This window comes from Notamacropus eugenii, chromosome 6 (genome assembly GCF_028372415.1).
Source record: "Notamacropus eugenii isolate mMacEug1 chromosome 6, mMacEug1.pri_v2, whole genome shotgun sequence".
NCBI lineage: Eukaryota > Metazoa > Chordata > Mammalia > Diprotodontia > Macropodidae > Notamacropus > Notamacropus eugenii.
Window position 1 is genome coordinate 385,562,811 of NC_092877.1, and position 17,731 is coordinate 385,580,541.

The following is a 17,731-nucleotide window of genomic DNA, read 5'->3' on the forward strand; positions in this document are numbered from 1 at the left end:
CCACTCTTTGGGCTAAGACTGCAGCCTCCTAATGGGTCTCTCTCCTCTCTCCAATACATCCTCCACACAACTGCCAAATAAAACTGCCTAAAATATGTGTGAATGTCATTCTTTGGCTCAAGAAGTTCCGAGGCTCCCCACTGCCCAAGACAAAATAAAAATAAACCAACAAAATGCTTGAGCCTTGCATTGCCAGCCTTTCTCTATTTTTCCCAAAGTTTCTGGCACACTCTGCCTGGGCAGCTCTGTTTCCTCCAGGTCACCCTATGTGCACATGGGCTTGAAGTCTGGAAGAGTCAAGGCCAGGTCCTTCTCCAGGCACTGACTGGCTGTAAAAGCTGTGTGAGTCACTCACCTGGGTAAGCCTCCACGTTGGGCTCCCTGGACTCTCTGGGCCTGGCTCGGTAAATCTTTGATCTGATACCCCCTGCTGGCACTTGGGCACTGGGTCATTGTATCATTTTATTGTCAGTTTGTAAGACAAGCTTCTGTTTTAAGGCATAGAAGAAGGATGAAGAAAACACAGTTACTGGTAACAATAGTGATGGTGGCAGCAGCGCACATTGCTGTCCAGTTTTAAAATGCAAATCACTTTCCAATACTATCTCCTTTGATCTCCACGACATGCCTGTAAGGCACGTACTAATTTCCATTTCACAGATGAGAAACCTGAAAGTTCAGTGACTTGCCCAGGGTCACCCAGCTTGGAAGGATGTGAGGCAGAATTTGGACTCAGCTCCTCCTGCCTCCTCCAGCCTCTGCGGGGATTAGAGGATGCCAGGTCTAGAAGGTCCTCAGGAGGCTTCCAGTGCGAGCTCTTCTTGTTTCAGACAAGGAAAAGAGATACAGACGAAAGTGTGAGAGGTAAAAAGGAGGCAGGAAGGCAATGGAGGGGACAGCCATCTGTGCCAGTGAGAGGTGGGGGAGAGGGGAGGCAGCTGCAAGCTGGGAGCTAGACATCAGCTGGGGGGTGAGGGAAGGCACTCAGGCATCCAGAGAGGATGAGTCCCACAGAGACATGTCAAAGATGGAAGGCCCTCCAAGCGTCGAGTCTCATTGTTAGAGCAAAGATTGAGAGAAGCGTGGGAGAATCACAGACCTAGAGACAGAAGGACCTGAGATGTCATAGAGTCTAGGAGAAAGGAAAGCAGGCCAGAGAGAAATGACTTACCCAAGGTCACACATCAGAGAAGGGGTTGGAAATCCTTTCTTTCACTCTGCACACATACGCACACACACACACACACACACACACACACACACACACACACACATTTTGAAGGGGATAAAACTAACCCAAAGATGAAAAGTGACTTTCCCCAAGTCACCAGAGAGTAATGAGCAGACCTAGAGTTAGAATCCAGGTCCTTTAACTCCAGATAAAGCATTCTTTTCCCTGTACCACACTGCCTTAACTGGAGGCTGGAGCACAACCTGAGCAAAGACTTGGAGTCTGGAATAAGTGGCTTGTGCTTGGAAAACAAGGGGGAACCCCTGTTCCCTTCCAGCTCCATGGAAACATGATAGGCATGGGGATGGGGAGCGTTCAGAGGGAGCAGTGGTAACAGATTGGTTGGACTGACTGGAGCCAGCCTGAGCAGGGCTTTGAATGCCACAGTGAAGATTCCCAGTATCAGGCTTTGGAGCAACTGTCCTGCTGAGGAAGCTGAATCATCAAGAGCCTTGGTCAGCAGGTGACCCAAGTGGCCCATCTGGCTAGCAGCAGAGCAGACACTAGAAATCCAGCCTTCTTTCCCTCATCTGAAGGTGGCTGGGTCACTGGCCAGGCAGTTTGCTTTGAGGAGCCCACCCTGTTTCTATAGGTAGAGATGCATCGAATTCAGCTGTCATCTTGGCTCCAAATGGCTGATGTCCCTTGGGAGTCCCAAGTGCCTAAGCCCAGAGGGTAGACATATGTCATCATTGAGAGAGCTGGCAAACATTCAAAGCCAACTCTTGAATGTGGGCAGTTGGAATCATCTCAGGCAATAGAGGTTTTCACACAATGTGCTAGCTTTCTAATCTGGAGCATCCTACAGGTAAAGGCCACCTTGGAAAGGGATGACAGGAAGAGAATGATGACCCCTGACCACTGGTCTCTGGTGGTTCCTGTGATGACTCAGACAGAACTGATGAATGGCAGAGCCCAGGTGAGGCAGGGGACTCAAACCACTTTGTCCCAGGGTATCTGGTGTCTTACACTGAGGGGACCTTGGAAGGAAGGGAGTGCTCAGGGCTGGGTGGGCATAACTGGGGCCCCACTCATAAGCACGGTAACTATCTGGGAGAGTGGGGACTTCTTAGTGTCTCCCAAATGCAGCTGTGATATCTCAAATCGGCCCCTCTGATGGACCCTGGGGCCTTTGATCATGACCTGAGCCCAACTTGGATTGAACAGTGACAGGTGAAGCTCTTGTGGCTAATCCTTGACCTCCACTCCCCCCATCTTCCAGGGGGGCCTGGGGCTTATTGGTAAAGCATCCCTCAGATCCTGGTTTCAAGACATCGGTTGGTCTCACCTTCCAGCCTCCTCTCCCACATGTGCTTAAGGGGCTCCTTAATGGAGCTGTGAAACCTCTTGTAATCCCCCTTCCTCTTCCTCCTGCCCCATGTGTTCAGATCAAATTCATTCCCACTTCCCCACCCAAGCCCTCGGGCCACCTTCTGGTGTCTCCTTTCAGTGACCCAGGCAGGCAGTGTCCCCTTTCACCACGAAAAGCTCAGGTTTGTCGGCTGCTTTATGGGTCAGGGTGATAATTGTAAATTGCAGACTTGGGGGGAAGGAAAAGGAGATTGTCTTTCTTCTTGGAACTTGAGAAGAGCCTAGAGAGATGGAAAGGAAGTCTTCTGGTTCTGTGTAGGCCTCTGTGTGTAGCATATATGTGCATACACGTGCGTTATGTCCATGTAAGTGTGCAGGTGTATACATGCGTGCATGCACTTGGATGTATACATGTGCATGTGTGCTGGTATGTAATATTGTGCCATGTGTGTGTATGAATGTGCACATGAATGTGTTGGTTCATAAGCAGTTTCCAGCCACTTTGAGGTGGGAAGCAGGTGGGATCCATTCTCCTGGTACAGTGAAGTGGACCTTGTCAAGGCCTGTGATGACAGACGGTGTGTGAATGTGATGGAGCATTATTATACTCTAAGAAATGAGGAAATAGATGATCTCCAAGAGACGTGGAGAGGTTTGTATGGACTGATGCAAAGGGAAGGAAGTTCGGTCAAAAGAATCGTCTCTGCTATAGCATTGCCATTATAAAATTGAGCAACTTTGAGGGTTTTCTAAATGGATTCAGAGAGGGCCAGAGATAGGCCAGGAGTCAGTATAATAACACCACTGGAAGACAAAGGACTTTGGCAGCTCCAGGATCTCGGAGCAATCCAATGGCAGTCCTGGGTGGGGGGGGAGGACCCCCCCCCCCCATAAAGCCGGCCACCCCTCTCCTGACAGAAGGGGCAGAATAAACCCAGTCAAGGGGAAAATCTGGGTTTGGCCATGTGCATTTGTTACAAGAAATTTGTTTTTCTTTTCTTTTTGAGATGGAAGGGAGATAAAAATAGATTTCTGTTCATTAAAAAAATGAAAAACAGATTTAGAATCCAAGAATGGCAGGATGTTGAAGTTGGGAGGAATCTTAGCTAGAAGCCATTTATTCCAGAGATGAGACAATTGAGTCAAAGAAGAGGGGAAGTGACTCGTCTGAAGTCTCAGGAGTAGGAAAAAAGGCAGGAGTGGGCTGGCCCTGCCTCAGAGGCCTGATTCCAGGCTCCTGAGCGCCATTTCTCTCCACTGTGCTGGGGGTGGTGGTGGAGGGTGTTGGGGGGACATCAGAACCTGCATTCTCTGGAATCAGGCATGGAAAGGGCTCAGGGAGGGCCCTCTAGCACCTAGTGCTGCCGGGTCCCTAGTGGGGGCTGGACTTCCTGGCGGGATGCTGTGGTGCCTGGGGCTTGGGCTGCCTTGTTCGGGGTCAGCTCCTGCTACCGAGCCCCGCGGTTCCACGTTGGGAGAACTGTTTTCTGGAGGAATTGTGAATTTGAAGAGCACCTCAGTTCTGAGACTGCCAGAAGCCAGCCAACGCAGGCTTTAAGCCTGATCGATGTCTCACACCCCCCCCCCCCCCCCCCCCCGGGGATCAGCCTGCTTTTGAACTCTCCTCCGTTGCTAATGAAGGCAAGATAGGGCTGTGGAGGTCAAGGCAACCAGGAGTGATACCCAAGACGTTTCTCCATTGAACTTTTTCTCCGTTCGCTATAGATCTTCATTATCCTGACCGTCCTGATTCGCTCCAGCCCTAGTGAGATGCTTAATGACATACAGTGCTTAATAAGGAATGGAAGATGGGGGCCGGGCAGTGGCTGCCCTGTCGGGTCCGAGTGGGAAGGGGCCCTGAGAGCTCTCTGCAGCCAAACCCTGACTTACCCAACTGAGCCAGAATTGCGGCCACGTCCTGCGGCTCCACATCCAGGCAGAGCGCTCCCTCCAAGGCCATTCCTGTGGATAGGGGGAATGATGAGGTCACACGAGTCCTGGCTCGGCCACCCACTGGTTAATAAGTCAGGTATTGCACAAGCCATGAATCATGCCTTGGATTGGGATCAGACTCTGGCTGGGCTTCGAGCAGTGAAAGTTTGGAGTAGCCTCTTTCCCTCTCTAAACCTCAGTTTGTTCATCTGTAAAATGAGGGGATAATGGACTAACTAGTCCATTTTATTGGGGAAGTGGAGTCTCTGGGAAGTACCTGCTGGCAAAGGTCTCTCAGAATCAGTTCTCAATGCACCTGATGCCCAACACTCCCTAGACACTAGAGGCAAACCACCTGCCTTGGAGGGAGGGAGGACTCCCAGGAGGCTGTTTCAGGCTTCTCTCCATGTCTTATCCCTAGTAGATTGAGGGACTTTCCTTAGGAGACATTTTAGTTCCCAGGGCAAACCTTAAACCAGTTGGCCATCTGGGCAGGATGGTGTGATGTCCTGGGGACAGTTTAAGTCATTCTGAGATCAAGCTGGAACCTGTCTCCCACGGAACAATCAGGTCAATCACCTCAGGAACCAGGAGATAACTCTGGTAACACTGTCTTATCTCTTCCATCTTAGATTCCAAGAACTTTCTAAACGAGGTCATGATAGGCCACAAGCATTTATTGAGCTCTTACTATATGCCATATTCTAAAGACCGAGAACACAAAGAAAGGTCAAAGACAGGTCCTGTCCTCAAGGAGCTCACAGGCTAATCTGTATACAAGTTATAGACAGAGTAAACTGAAGGGCAGGTGTGAGCCTTGCAGGGAAAGCTAATGTTTCTATGACTCACTCAGGCTTTTCAAGCACTTACAAACATTACCTTCTTGGAGTCTAAAATGTAAGACACAAGTATTTTTATCCCTGTTTTACAGATTAGGAAACTGAGTTTCAGAGAGGTAAAAGGTTGGGCAATCATCACACCAGCATGAATGTTATAGGCAGGTCTTCTTGAGTCCAGCACCCCCAAACCCAGACAGTTCCTTGCCTGGGGCCAATCACTTCAGATGCAGGAGTCCAGGTGAGAAGTGACTGGGGACAGAACCCATGGCCAAATGTGCAGAAAGAAAGGAATCAAGGTGACAGCTGATGTGGAAGTAGGATTGACAAGGTTTGGTGAGTGATTGAATATGGGGTGGGGCAGAGAGAGAGAGGGAAGAGATATGGGTTGTGTAAAGAACTAGATTTAAGTCTTCAAACTTCCTAACCCTGAGAACCAACTCAAGTGGAGGGGATGGCCTGCAAAGAGGCTGGACTCCTCCTCACTCAGGGCGTCAAGCACAAACTTGATGGCCATTTGCATTGAGGTGACTCGACCTGTTCTGTACAGAACTCTGAGGTTGTGTGAAGCCAGGATTTGGGAGACAAGCCTGTAATATGGCTTGTACTTGATATCTGCCCTACACTCAGCCTGGAGATTAGAAAATGCTCCTCAGGCAGTGTCTCCAGTTTGGCCTATTGGACTTCTAGAGTTTCCAAATAACCTGATGAGATGGAGCTGTTGTCCGCAGGCAGCCCCACCCCCTTCCTTTTCTGGAGAAGTCTAGGCTACATTTTTTTTTCTTTTCTCTTGGTATTCCTGCCATGCCATTGCCTAGGGAAAGCTGTTCAACATCCAGGAGTGATTTCTAATCCTTTAAAGGGGTCCCTTTCCTGGAAGCACAAACCTAGGATTCACCTGGGCTTTGCCAACTTCTCTTATGAAGATGTTTTGTGGGGATTAGCTACAAGCTGGAAAAGATGTGCCCAGCATGTGGAAAAAAACCCAAATCTTGTGTCACGTAAATGCTTGTTCCCAAAGACATATTCAAGCACCAGTCGCTTGGGAGTTTGGTCTCGTGGCTCTCCACTCCAGTATGCCATGCTGTCTCCCACCACACTGCATGTTGAACTCGGAGGACCTTCCAGCTGTAGTTGGTTGATTCTGAGATAATAGCATACTATCCCTCCCTCTGATGGCTAGAGAAGTCTTGTTTCCCGTTGCATGGGAGGAGGCCAGTCATAAGCTGCTCTGGAGAGATGGGGGTTAGGGTCAGGATGAGAGCTGGTTAAGTCAGGCAGGCTTTGTCCATAAGAAAGCATTTTGAACTTGTGAGGGAACTGGGTGCCCAAGGCTAGGGAGGGGCTCTTGGGTTGTTTCCAGAGTTTGTTGGTGCTGCCAGGCAGCCAGAAGCTGGGCTGGCTGCTCATCAATCCCCCAAGTTTGGATTGGCCAACTTACAGAAGTGCCTTTGGCAGAGCTGAGTGAGCAAGCTGGGAACCTTATGGGAGTGAGGGCAGGAGCCAAGAGCAAGCCTCAGGTTGGGTCTGTGGATGGTGGGACCACTCCAGCCAAGGCTTCTGCCCATCCCCACCAACTGCCTTCATCATGCCACCAGACTGACTGGGGAGGGGAGGCTGCCCCCACTCTTAGGGAGCTAATGGCAATGGATGCCTCAGTGGCTCGGAGCCCTGTGCAATTTCTGGGTAGCTCATCTCCAGGGTGAATGGCCAACTACCATCCGTGTCAGTACATCCCTTTTGTGGGCTGCTACAAAAGCTATCTTAAGCAAATGCAGTCTAATCTTTTCACAAACATTTATTAAGCATCTGTTATATATGGAGCATCTGAACAAGGAACTGGGAGAGGTGGAGGGTTTAGATGACACAGCCAGTGCCTGCCCTCAGAGTCAATGGAGGGAGAAGGGGTGCAGGAAGACATAAACACAACTACCCCTGCAAACACATTCCTGAGTCAGTTATGGGGCTTCCTGGAGGAGGCAGCTGTAAAGAATGAATAGGGATTTCACAGGAAAAGGAGGTAGAAAGTGGAGAATAAGGAAAGGCTGGGAGGGCTGCCGGTGATGGAAAAGCACCAAATGTGTACAGGGAAAGACTGCCAGAGAAGGTGGAAAGGTTGATGCTACTGCTATGGTTTGGATGACCCTGGATGCCAGAAATGAGGAATAGGGACTTGACTTGGTGTGAGATAGGAGTCAGAAGAGGGGCACAAAGAAACGGCACAGGAGGAAAATGATCCCAGCAACTGGAGGAAGGCAGAAAGAGAGGGCGTGAAGTCCCCCAAGGAGGAGGCTGGGGCAGCAGTGCAGGCAGCTGGAGGTGAGAGGAGGGGGAGCAGAGAGAAAGGCTTGGATGGGATAGAATTCAATCTATCACCACTTCATTAAGTGTCTGCTTTCCAGAAGTCCAGGGGCTGGGGGGAGGGGGGGGCGGCAGCGGAGAGAGAGAAGATTCTAAGAAAGCTGAGGTCAAGCCACTGTGCTAACAGTTTCTGGCTGGTGTGACTCTGGACAAGCCATTTGAATGCTCAGTGTGCCAGGCTCTGAGACTAGATTTTACTGAACAGTGGCGATCTCCTCAGCTCCCATGGGGTCACTCACCTCCCAGAGGATGCCTCCCAAATCTGCAGATGCAGTTCCTAAATCTCCATCTCCAATCCCAACTGCAATCTCCAACTGCCCTCTGAAAACCTCCACTGAATTATTTGAACCCGAAGGCTAACCCATTTTGGACTTCAGTGCCAGGCAGGGCCAGGGACTAGAGGTTAGCTGATATTTTCCATGACAGCTCAAGCCACTTATGCAATCCTAGCTGCCTGTTTTCTTCCTCTGCTTGGTAAGGATGATCAGGGGGTACAAACCAAGGGCAGCATTTATGTGGCTGTGGAGTCTTTTACATGAACGGCCCTTGGAGGAATAAGAATAAGAAGATAATGAAATGAAAGAGGGCAAGTCTCTGGAGAATGGCCTCTGGCTCCATGGAGACGGACTCATGCCCTGGCATCTTGCTAAAGGACTGGCATGACCAGGGTTTACAGTTGATACCAGAGAGGAGAAGATAAAGGCAGGTCAGTGGGGAGGGGCTCTACAGTCCCAAAAGAGTCCTGGGATGGACTCTGAGACAGGCTCACCAACAAGGGCCCTTTCCTGCATGTTAGCTGGACTCTAGCAGACTCAGGACCATTTTTTCTCTGTATTACAATGTCCCCAGATCCAAGACTCATTCTCTCTTGTAGGGCAAAGTTCTACACAAGGACCCAGGCTGGAATGTGTTCTTGGTTTCATTTCAACCATTCTCTTTCGTCCTCAAGGATCACTCACTCATCTTGGGTGTGGTTTTGAGGATTCTGCCACTCTCCCAAAACCAATGAGAACCAGAACCCCACCAGAGGCTGCATATACATTTTCCAGTAATTGGGGCAATTCTGCACCTGTCCTCAGTGCCTCCATTTCCTAGAATCTCTCATGCAGAGGACTGGCTGAAGTTTCATCTTGGAATCATCTCTGAACAATTTCTAGACAACGAGGTAGCATTCTGTGGTGGACAAAAGCCTGGGCTGGAAGTTGAGTCACATGAGTTCTGATGCTGGCTAGCTTTGGTCAAGTTACTTGTTTGGGGAGTCTCAGTTTTCTGATCTGTAAAATGACTAAATCCTTCCCAAAGACTCTTCCAAAGGTCATGTTCTACAAAAGTATGAAAATAGTCATTTACAACATCAGCTATTTGTGATGCTGACAAAGTGATAATCTCTCCTTTACTGTAGGAAACTTTTCTGGACTTTTGTTACAAAATGTGTGTGGGGGGTGGGGTGGGGAGGAGACCTGATTCGATCATCCGTAAGACATCTCCCGGTCTAAGATGTGTCATGCCCTCCAATGTGGACCTTTTCAGGAAAAATCTGCAGAATATCAGCACTTTTTTAAAATGTTCTTACAGGAAAAAAAGGTATTAAAATCTTCTTGAAACACCTATAATAAAGACAAAATAGCAGAGACATGGTTGGGTGGAGTTGAGTGATGTCAGAAGCCACTGGAAACCTACTGATGGGAATGTGGTTCATGTGAGTCTGTTCTCAGCACGATGCCCTCAAGCTCAGGTTTCTGAGAGGGTGTGCAGGGGGTCTTGTTCTTTATTATAAACATTGGAAGAGGAGCTGGGGCTTAAGTGGAATCAGAGAAGTCAGGATTCCCTCCCACTTTCTTCTTTGCTTTATTGGGCATGTTCATTCCTGTCTCTGTCCCTCACATCTTCCTCTATAAACACAGAGCAAAGGTCAAGACCAAAAGAAACCGAACCTGGAACCCTTTTCATCTTCCTAGAGGAGCCTTCCAGTGCCCTCAGATTGTCCTCAGTAAGGATGCTGCTTCTCACGCACACGTAGATTATTCTTGTAAACCTTTTGTGTAGACAAAAGGTGGAGGAGTCAAGAGATAATGCGTTTTTTGTCTGTTACCTTTTTTGGGTGATAATACCCAAGATGATTCCCACCCCTTCAGCATCTTTCCTTCCTTCCTGCACCTTATGAATCAGCCCCTCAGTTTCCTGGGTCCCCTGGATGATGGGTCTCTGCCGGCTTTCATGGTCTAATCCATCTACTTTCTCTGTCTTTGACTTGTTTAAAGTGTCATTTCACTCATAAGCAACACCAGGACAGGGATGTTAGAGTCTAAATGTGTGGCCCTTCTGGTAAAAAGAACGTTACCAAAATCTGCAGGTCTTTTCCAACATTTGTCTATTGTGCTCCTTCTACAGACAATATTCCTCTGCAGAAACATGTTACCATTGAGCAGCTTATTGAAGGTGCAGATAAAATACTGTGTTTACTTTTTGTTGACAATTTTAAAAAAAAGAGACTCCATAGAACAAAAGACCAAAGTAGATAACATTTACAGAGCTCAGGGTAGCTGGATGACGCAGTGGATGGAGCACTGGGCTTGGAGTCAAGAAGACTTGAGTTCAAATCTAGCCTCAGACACTTGCTAGCAGTATGATCCTGGGCTAGTCACTTCACCGCTGTTGGTCTCAGTTTCCTCAACTGTAAAATGGAGGTAATAGCAGCACCTACCTCTCAGAGATGTGGAGATTAAGTGAGTTAATAACTGTAAAATGTTTAGCACAGTGCTGGATACGTAGAGAGTGCAATGTATTATTATTATGTAGCAGATTCTGATTTACAAATGGTTGGTGTCCATTCTTGAAGAGGACCAAAATGACATCGCCATGATAAAGTGAAGTGTCAGTGTGTCCGACTGTGGCTGATTGGACCAACACAAGCTCAGAATGATCTACCACAGGTTGGGCAGATAGTCTGTGCGAATACTTGGGGTGGATATCCCCAATTTGCGCATCCCGCTTTTACTCTGTCCTGTCTCAATTCTGTTTTGCTCAAAGAGCACAGCACCTTTTCTTATGTGGGCATGCCATGCTGAGCGGTCCTGTGCCAGTGTCTCCCATGTTGCACAGTCAAACCCAAAGTTCTTGAGAGAGACCTCGAGAGTGTCCTTGTATCGCTTCTCCTGACCACCATATGATCTCCTGCCCCATGTGTGTTCTCCATAAAATAGTCTTTTTGACAAGTGTACATTTTCCATTCAAACAACATGGCCAGCCCATCAGAGTTGCCCTCTCTGAAGCACAGTTTGAATACTTGGCAGTTCAGCTCGAGCAAGAACTTCAGTGTCTGGTATCTTATCCTGCCAGGTGATCCTCAGAATCTTCCTAAGACAGTTCAAATGGAAGTGATTCAGTTTTCTGGCATGGCGCTGGTAGACTGTCCATGTTTCTCAGGCATACAACAATGAGGTCAGCACAACAGTTCTGTAGACCTTCAGTTTGGCAGTCAGTCTAATGCCTCTTCTCTCTCAAACCTTTCTTCAGAGCCTCCCACACACTGAGCTAACTCTGGCAATGTGTGCATCAACCTCATTGTCAATGTGTACATCCCTGGAAAGTACACTACCAAGGTAAGGGAACTTGTCTGCAGCATTCAGAACTTCTCCATTTTATTATTATTATTATAAAGCAGATTCTGATTTACAAATATTATCTCATTCCATCCCCACAACACTGAGGAGAGGCAGTTATGAGTGTCCCCATTTTACAGGTAAAGAAACTGAGACTGAAGGAGATAGCATGACTTGCCTAGGGTCACACAGTGTCCGAGGCTGAGCTCATGATCTTCCTCAGTCTTCCTGACTTCAAGCTCAGGACTCCTACTGAACCATCTTGTCACCTCGATGCTTTCCAAGGCTTCCTTCCCCCAAGGCATCTCCTATCCATCCATCCAAACTGTGTCACTTGAAAGCTTTAAGAGTAGAGGCATTCCTGCTCAATCACTCTCTGAGGAACACTGTGGCAGTGTAGACACTGCCCACCTCCTTCTACCCCTTAGAAAGTGACTTCCAGTTCAAGATTATTTCCATTTTCACCAAACTCCCAGTCTGTTTCCCACCAACTTTTCTGGTCTTTTCTGTCACTACCCTTCATGTCTTCTTGGTTCTAGGCAAACTGGTCAGCTGGGATAAGTCAAACCAGGACAGGGAGTCTGGCTGGGCCATCAAGGCAAAAGAGGTCCCAAGCTGGGAGAGGGTCGTGGTTAGTGTAGACACAAGAGCCTCCTTCAGGTCCCGTGGATCCTAAGGTGAACAGTGACGATCAGAGGACCCTGTAGGTGCTGGTAGGCAGTGAGCATAACTCAGGAGCTCAGCTCACTTCTGTTGAATCTCGCCCCCCCCCCCCCAAACTGTGTTGTAAAATTACAGGCTTTCTGAAGGCCAGACTTCTGGCTGCCTCTACTCTCTCTGGCCTCCCTCCTCCTGCTCTATACTCCTAGCCTCTCAGTTTCTGGCCTAATTCACTCAAATGTGATGTGGCATATGAATTCAATATCTTCAGAACTAAAATACATTCCCCTTAATAAGATCAAAGCCAACTTGTTGTCATCATTACTGGACTGCAAGCCACCAACTGTACTAATGCCTCCTTCAATGATGTTCCTGGACTGCTAAGGCCACCCTCCAGGATTGGGAAACAGAGCTTGCATCAGTAGGCTGTATGACCCACCCATCCACTGTGGCCTCCTCCCACTGGGTGTCCTCTGGGGCTGAAGGACAGTGGGGCAGACTGAAAGACAGCCAGCTTGACTCCTCAGGGCCCCAGGCCCACAAAGTTCCCTTGTATCTGCCAAGATGGCACCATTCAAGTCAACATATGAAGTAACAGGAGGTCAACAATGAATGGCCCTTGTAACTTTCCTGGTGGCCTCCCAACTCTGTGCCCTCTGAGGCCTCCTTTGTGAGAGTCTGATGCTTGAAAGAGATGCCCAGGGCCCCAGTGGTTTCGCCTACTATCTATAACCGGACTTCCTGGCCCTGCTCAAGACTCAGGCACACAAGCGCATTCTCTTCCCTGGCTCAGCTCTGAGCCAGGGACTCTGAAATCCCCACAGACACAGGCTGGACAAGTCATGGGATGTGAATTTGGCTTTGTGACAGTCATACCCATGATTCACAGGGAAAGTCTGGGTTACTTCTTTTAAAAACTGCATGATTTGGAGTCTTTTTGGGAAGACTTTCTTGTAGAAATACATCTAGGAAGGCTCACAGATGAAAAGCTATCCAAAAATGGTTATTAAGAATATATGGGGAATCTTACTCTCATTGGATCTGGTTTAAGGAGGGAATAACACACACACACTCAATTGGGTATCTTACCTTACAGGTTGTTAGGGGAAAGGGGACAAGAAGGGGAATGATAGAAGGGGGGGCAGATTGAGGAGGGGGTAGTCAGAAGCAAACACTTTTGAAAATGGGCAGGGTCAAAGGAGAAAATAGAATAATGGGGACGCAGGACAGGATGGAGGGAAATATGGTTAGTCTTTCACAACATGGCTGTTATAGAAGTGTTTCGCTTGACTACACGTGTACAACCTATATAAAACTACTTGCTTTCTCAATGAGGGTGGGTGGGGAGGGAAGAAGGGAGAGAATTTGAAACTTGAAGCTTTAAAAACAAATGTTAAAAATTGTTTTTACATGCAACTGGGAAATAAGATATACAGGCAGTGGGGTGTAGAAATCTGTCTTGGCCTTCAGGAAAGTAAAGGGGAAGGGGATAAGAAGCAGGGAGATGATAAAAGGGAGAGCAGACTGGAGGAAGGGGTAATTGGAATGCATGCCATCTTGGGGTGGAGGAGAGGGGAGAGATGGGGAGAAAATTTGGAACGCAAAATCTTGTGAAAATGAATGTTGAAGACTAAAATAAATAAATATATTTTTTTTAAAAATGAAAACTGAAAATGAAATGAAAAAATGAAAATTTTAAAATGAAAATGAAATAAAAAATAAAAAAAAGAAATTGAGCTGAGCCATGGTTTGGTAGCTAGTATCCATTCAAGGAGGAACTAGCTACATCCCTTTAACTGTGTCTTTGTTATGTCCCCTACTTCCTGGGGTTGCTCTTAGATTCCCTGTTGGATAAGTCTGTTCTTCCCTTGCCTGCTAGTTCACAGACAGCCACATAAGCATGTGAAATTTCATCTTTCCCCTTGCTCCATGACACCATTTCTGACTTGGGGTCACACAGCTAATAACTATCTAAAGCTGGTTTGAACACAGGCTTTCCTGACTCCAGGTCCAGTGCTCTGTCTACTGCACCATGTGGATGCTTTCATTATATAAACATAAAGACAATGTTAATAATTTTTTTCTTATTCAGTTGTTAAAAAAAAGAATTTATGGGGTAGCTATCATTGTTCTAGAAAAAATGAAGCCCAGAGATGTGGCTGGTATGTTCCCTGCTGGACAGACAGCGTTTTGTGTGAGTCCTGTGTACCAGGACTTTTGTGTGGTATGGGGAGATGAAAGCAAAGGTGGAAGGAGATTAAGATAAAGGGGTGCTGGTGTGTGTGTGTGTGTGTGTGTGTGTGTGTGTGTGTGTGTGTGTGTGCGTGCGTATGCATGTGTGTGTGGATGTGGATGTGGGAGGGGGAGTTTGGAGCAGGCTGACTAGACACAGAGTTTCAGGTGCAAGGAGTAAGGGAGACCAGGTGTAAAGAAGAAAAAAAAGAAATGAATTGTAAACCATAGAGTTATAGATGCATCATGGTGGAAGGTGAGATTTGGAACCCAGAAGACTTGGGTTTGAATCCCAAATCTGACCCTTACTAACTGCATGACCCTGGGCAAATCACTTACACTCTCTGAGCCTCCCCTTCCTCATATAGGTTAACCTAGGACCTCTCTCACAGGGGTTTTGTGAGGATCTCATGAGATAATGTACGTACAATGATGTGTCCATAAGGGCTATTATGATTCAAATGGACTCTGCCTATCACAGACTGCCAGAGCTCAAAAACACCTGGAGCATGTCCAGCCCGATTCTCTCATTTTGTAGAGAAGGACGATGAAGCCTGGAGAGAAGGATCCTGTCCAGTGGCAGAGTTTGCTGCGAGAGATGGAGGCCATGTAGCCTCACCCCTCAGCTCTCCATTAGCACAATAATCCACAAATATGAGATGGGGGAGAGGAGACTAGAAAGCAGTTTGTCCAAAAAAAAATAATAAATCTGGGCATCTCCGTGACCTGAAAGTTCTGAAGGAATCAACGGTATAATATGGTAGCCAAAGAAGCATGGGCCACCTTGTCTACTGAGTGGCAGAGCCTCCAGCAGTAAGGACTCAGTACTCCCTCTGGTGCCTCTAGTCTCTCTGGTCTCTCTGTCTTCTGCCCCATCAGACCACATCTAGAGTAGTGTGTTCAATCTGGGACACTGTGGCTTAAAGAGGGCATTGGCATACTGGAGGGTGTCCCCAGAGAGAGACAGCTGAGAGGGTGAAAGTCCTGGAGTCCTTGTAATAGGAGGTTCACTGAGGAGAATGAGGAAGACTAGCTGGGGAAAGATAATTTCTCTTTTTATATGTCTGAAGGGCCGGACAGAAGTGGGAGCAGTGAGGCAGGGGTTGCCAAGGGCCAGTGGAGGCTGAAGGTCAGGAACCAAACCAAAGGAAAGCTGATTCTCAGAGGTGTCCAGAAGGAGGGAAGTCACTTGGTGGGGAGATCCCCATCACTAGAGGTTTTAAGGCAGAGAAGGCTGGAGGACTAGCTATAGTGTGGTAGGGTTGCTCAGAGGTTGGATAACCTCCGAGGTGGCTCCCACATCCAAGATTCAGCCAAGCCTCAGTGTCCCTTGATCTCACTCATCTGAATGTAGCCAGTTCAAAGGGTCGTGGGTCTAAAGCTGGAAATGACCCTTGAGTGAGGAGTCTAGTGCAGCCTCTTCTTTCTACAGTGGAGGAAGTTGTTGGCATTCAACTGAAGGGAAAAATGGGGGAAGGTTGGAAGGATTCAGACTCGACTCCAAATGCAGAAATCTTTGCCCTGGGGTTCATTGGTGCAATGTGATGAAATGATCTCAATATTTCGGTGTACCTCATATGCTAGGGAGAAGCTGCTGGCCCTGGGCAGCCAGGAGTCAGCTCTTCTCTGTATCCTCTCAAACCCACAAAAGGGATATTTTTCTCTGGGAAAGTGTAGGCTTTAAAAGTGTGTTTTCTCTTACCCTCTCCATGTTTCCTGTTCCTTTATTAATGACCTCCCTTTACCTAGGATTCCCCCCAACAGCATCCAAGGAAGCTAGCCCAGTGGTAAAGCCTAGGAGCAGGTAGGCCCCAGAGCAGCCAGGGCCCAACTCTTGTAAGGGGCATTGAAAGTCCTATTTACTTTCTCCCTTCCACCCTCTCGCCAAGGCTGGACACTTGAGTCAGGCCCTTATTAGCGCTTGGGGCTGGAGAACCCACAAACAAGGGAAGGACAGAGATTCTGTTGACCCATGTTAGTGGCCCACAGTGGTCACACTCTGCCCTTTGAGGCTGAAGGAGTCTTGTCCATAAGCTCCTATGGCATTGTTCTGGGAATCAGAAGGGTCCTTCTGAGTGAGGGTAGGGTCCTGAGCAAAAAAAGGAAATACCTGCCTCTCCCTCCGCTCTCTTCCCCCCACCACCGAGTAGTTTCTGTCCCATCCTACATCCATCTTCAGGCTGCTGTCCCTGTTCAGGCCCACGTTGCCATAGAGATGTTGTCTGATCCATCTCTATTGAGCCCTCCCCCCCGCCCCCAGTTCCCTGAATGGACGCTGAGGAGGGTAAATGTATTCAGTGACATTGAGCGGATGATTCCATTCTGTGAGATCTCTGCCCCATTTGTTTCCGGCCTTGTCTGAGGGCTGGGCTTCAGTGTTGGGCTTTGGGGGCACGTGCCCCCCTCACAGGCTCAGAGTTAATGGAGGCCTTGTTTGGACCCACTGGGGCAGAAAGTGTTCTGCTGGGGAGGACAAAGGCTGGACAGGCCACCTCAGAAGCTGCTTTAGGAAGGCTGTCTCTTCAGGGCTCTCAAAGGAAATGGGAGATAAGGGACAGCAGAGAGTAATAGCCCCTCAGGCAGGCTCTGTCCAGCCCAGACACCTCCCCTGCCTTCTCGGGCACATCTGGCATCCCCAGTAAGCTCAGGCTCTGCTGAGGTGGGAGTTTTGCTGGTCAAGGGTTTAATTAGACTGGCCCTTTTCCTGCCCACTGAAGGAGAGCCCCCAGCAGTTGATGGGCTAGGAGACAGAGAAGGCTCCTGGGGACCAGCATCCAAAGGAGAACATATTCAACAAAAAACTTTCCCTTGCCTGATTGCTTATACAGAAGACATTGTGGCATAGGGCCAAAAGTCCTGACTCTGGGAGCCCAGAACCTGGGTTCACATCTTGCTTCTGACCCTTGCTCTCTAGGTGGCCTTAGGCAAGTCCCACTTGCTTCAGTTTCCTTCTCTGTATAATAAGGAGTTTGGACTATATAGTTTCTGGGGTCCAACTTAAGACATTATGAAAATGGTCCAGATGTCACAAAATCTCAATTAAGGGAGGAAGCTGGGAGACCAGGTGCTCTGCCTTCATACCCGGGCAGGGGGAAGCCTAACCCCATGCAGCATCCCTGACAGATGACTGCCCATTTCCTTAAAAACCTCCAGTGGACAGCTCCTGCCTTCTTACAAATTGGGAAGGGACAGTGAGGAGAAATCAGCCAGGGAATCCACAAACAAGTATTTATCTCCTCTCCTCCCCCAGCACTTGCCTCCTCACCTCTTGGGACTAAGCAACATCTACTTGTCTTCACATCAGACCTTCAAATATTGGGAAAACAGCTCCCATCCCCCTCCCCTCACTATGTCCAAGCCTCCCCTTGATCCTTCTAAGGCACTTCCAGTCACATGAACCCAAGGCAACAAGCTTTAGTTAAGTACCTACTATGTGCCACTCACTGGGCTGAGCGCTGAGGTTATAAAGAAAGGCAAAAAGAGATCCTGACCTCAAGAACATACCATTCCAATGAGGGGAGCATCATGCAAACTGCTAGCTGAACTGGGGGGAGGTATTCTGAGGG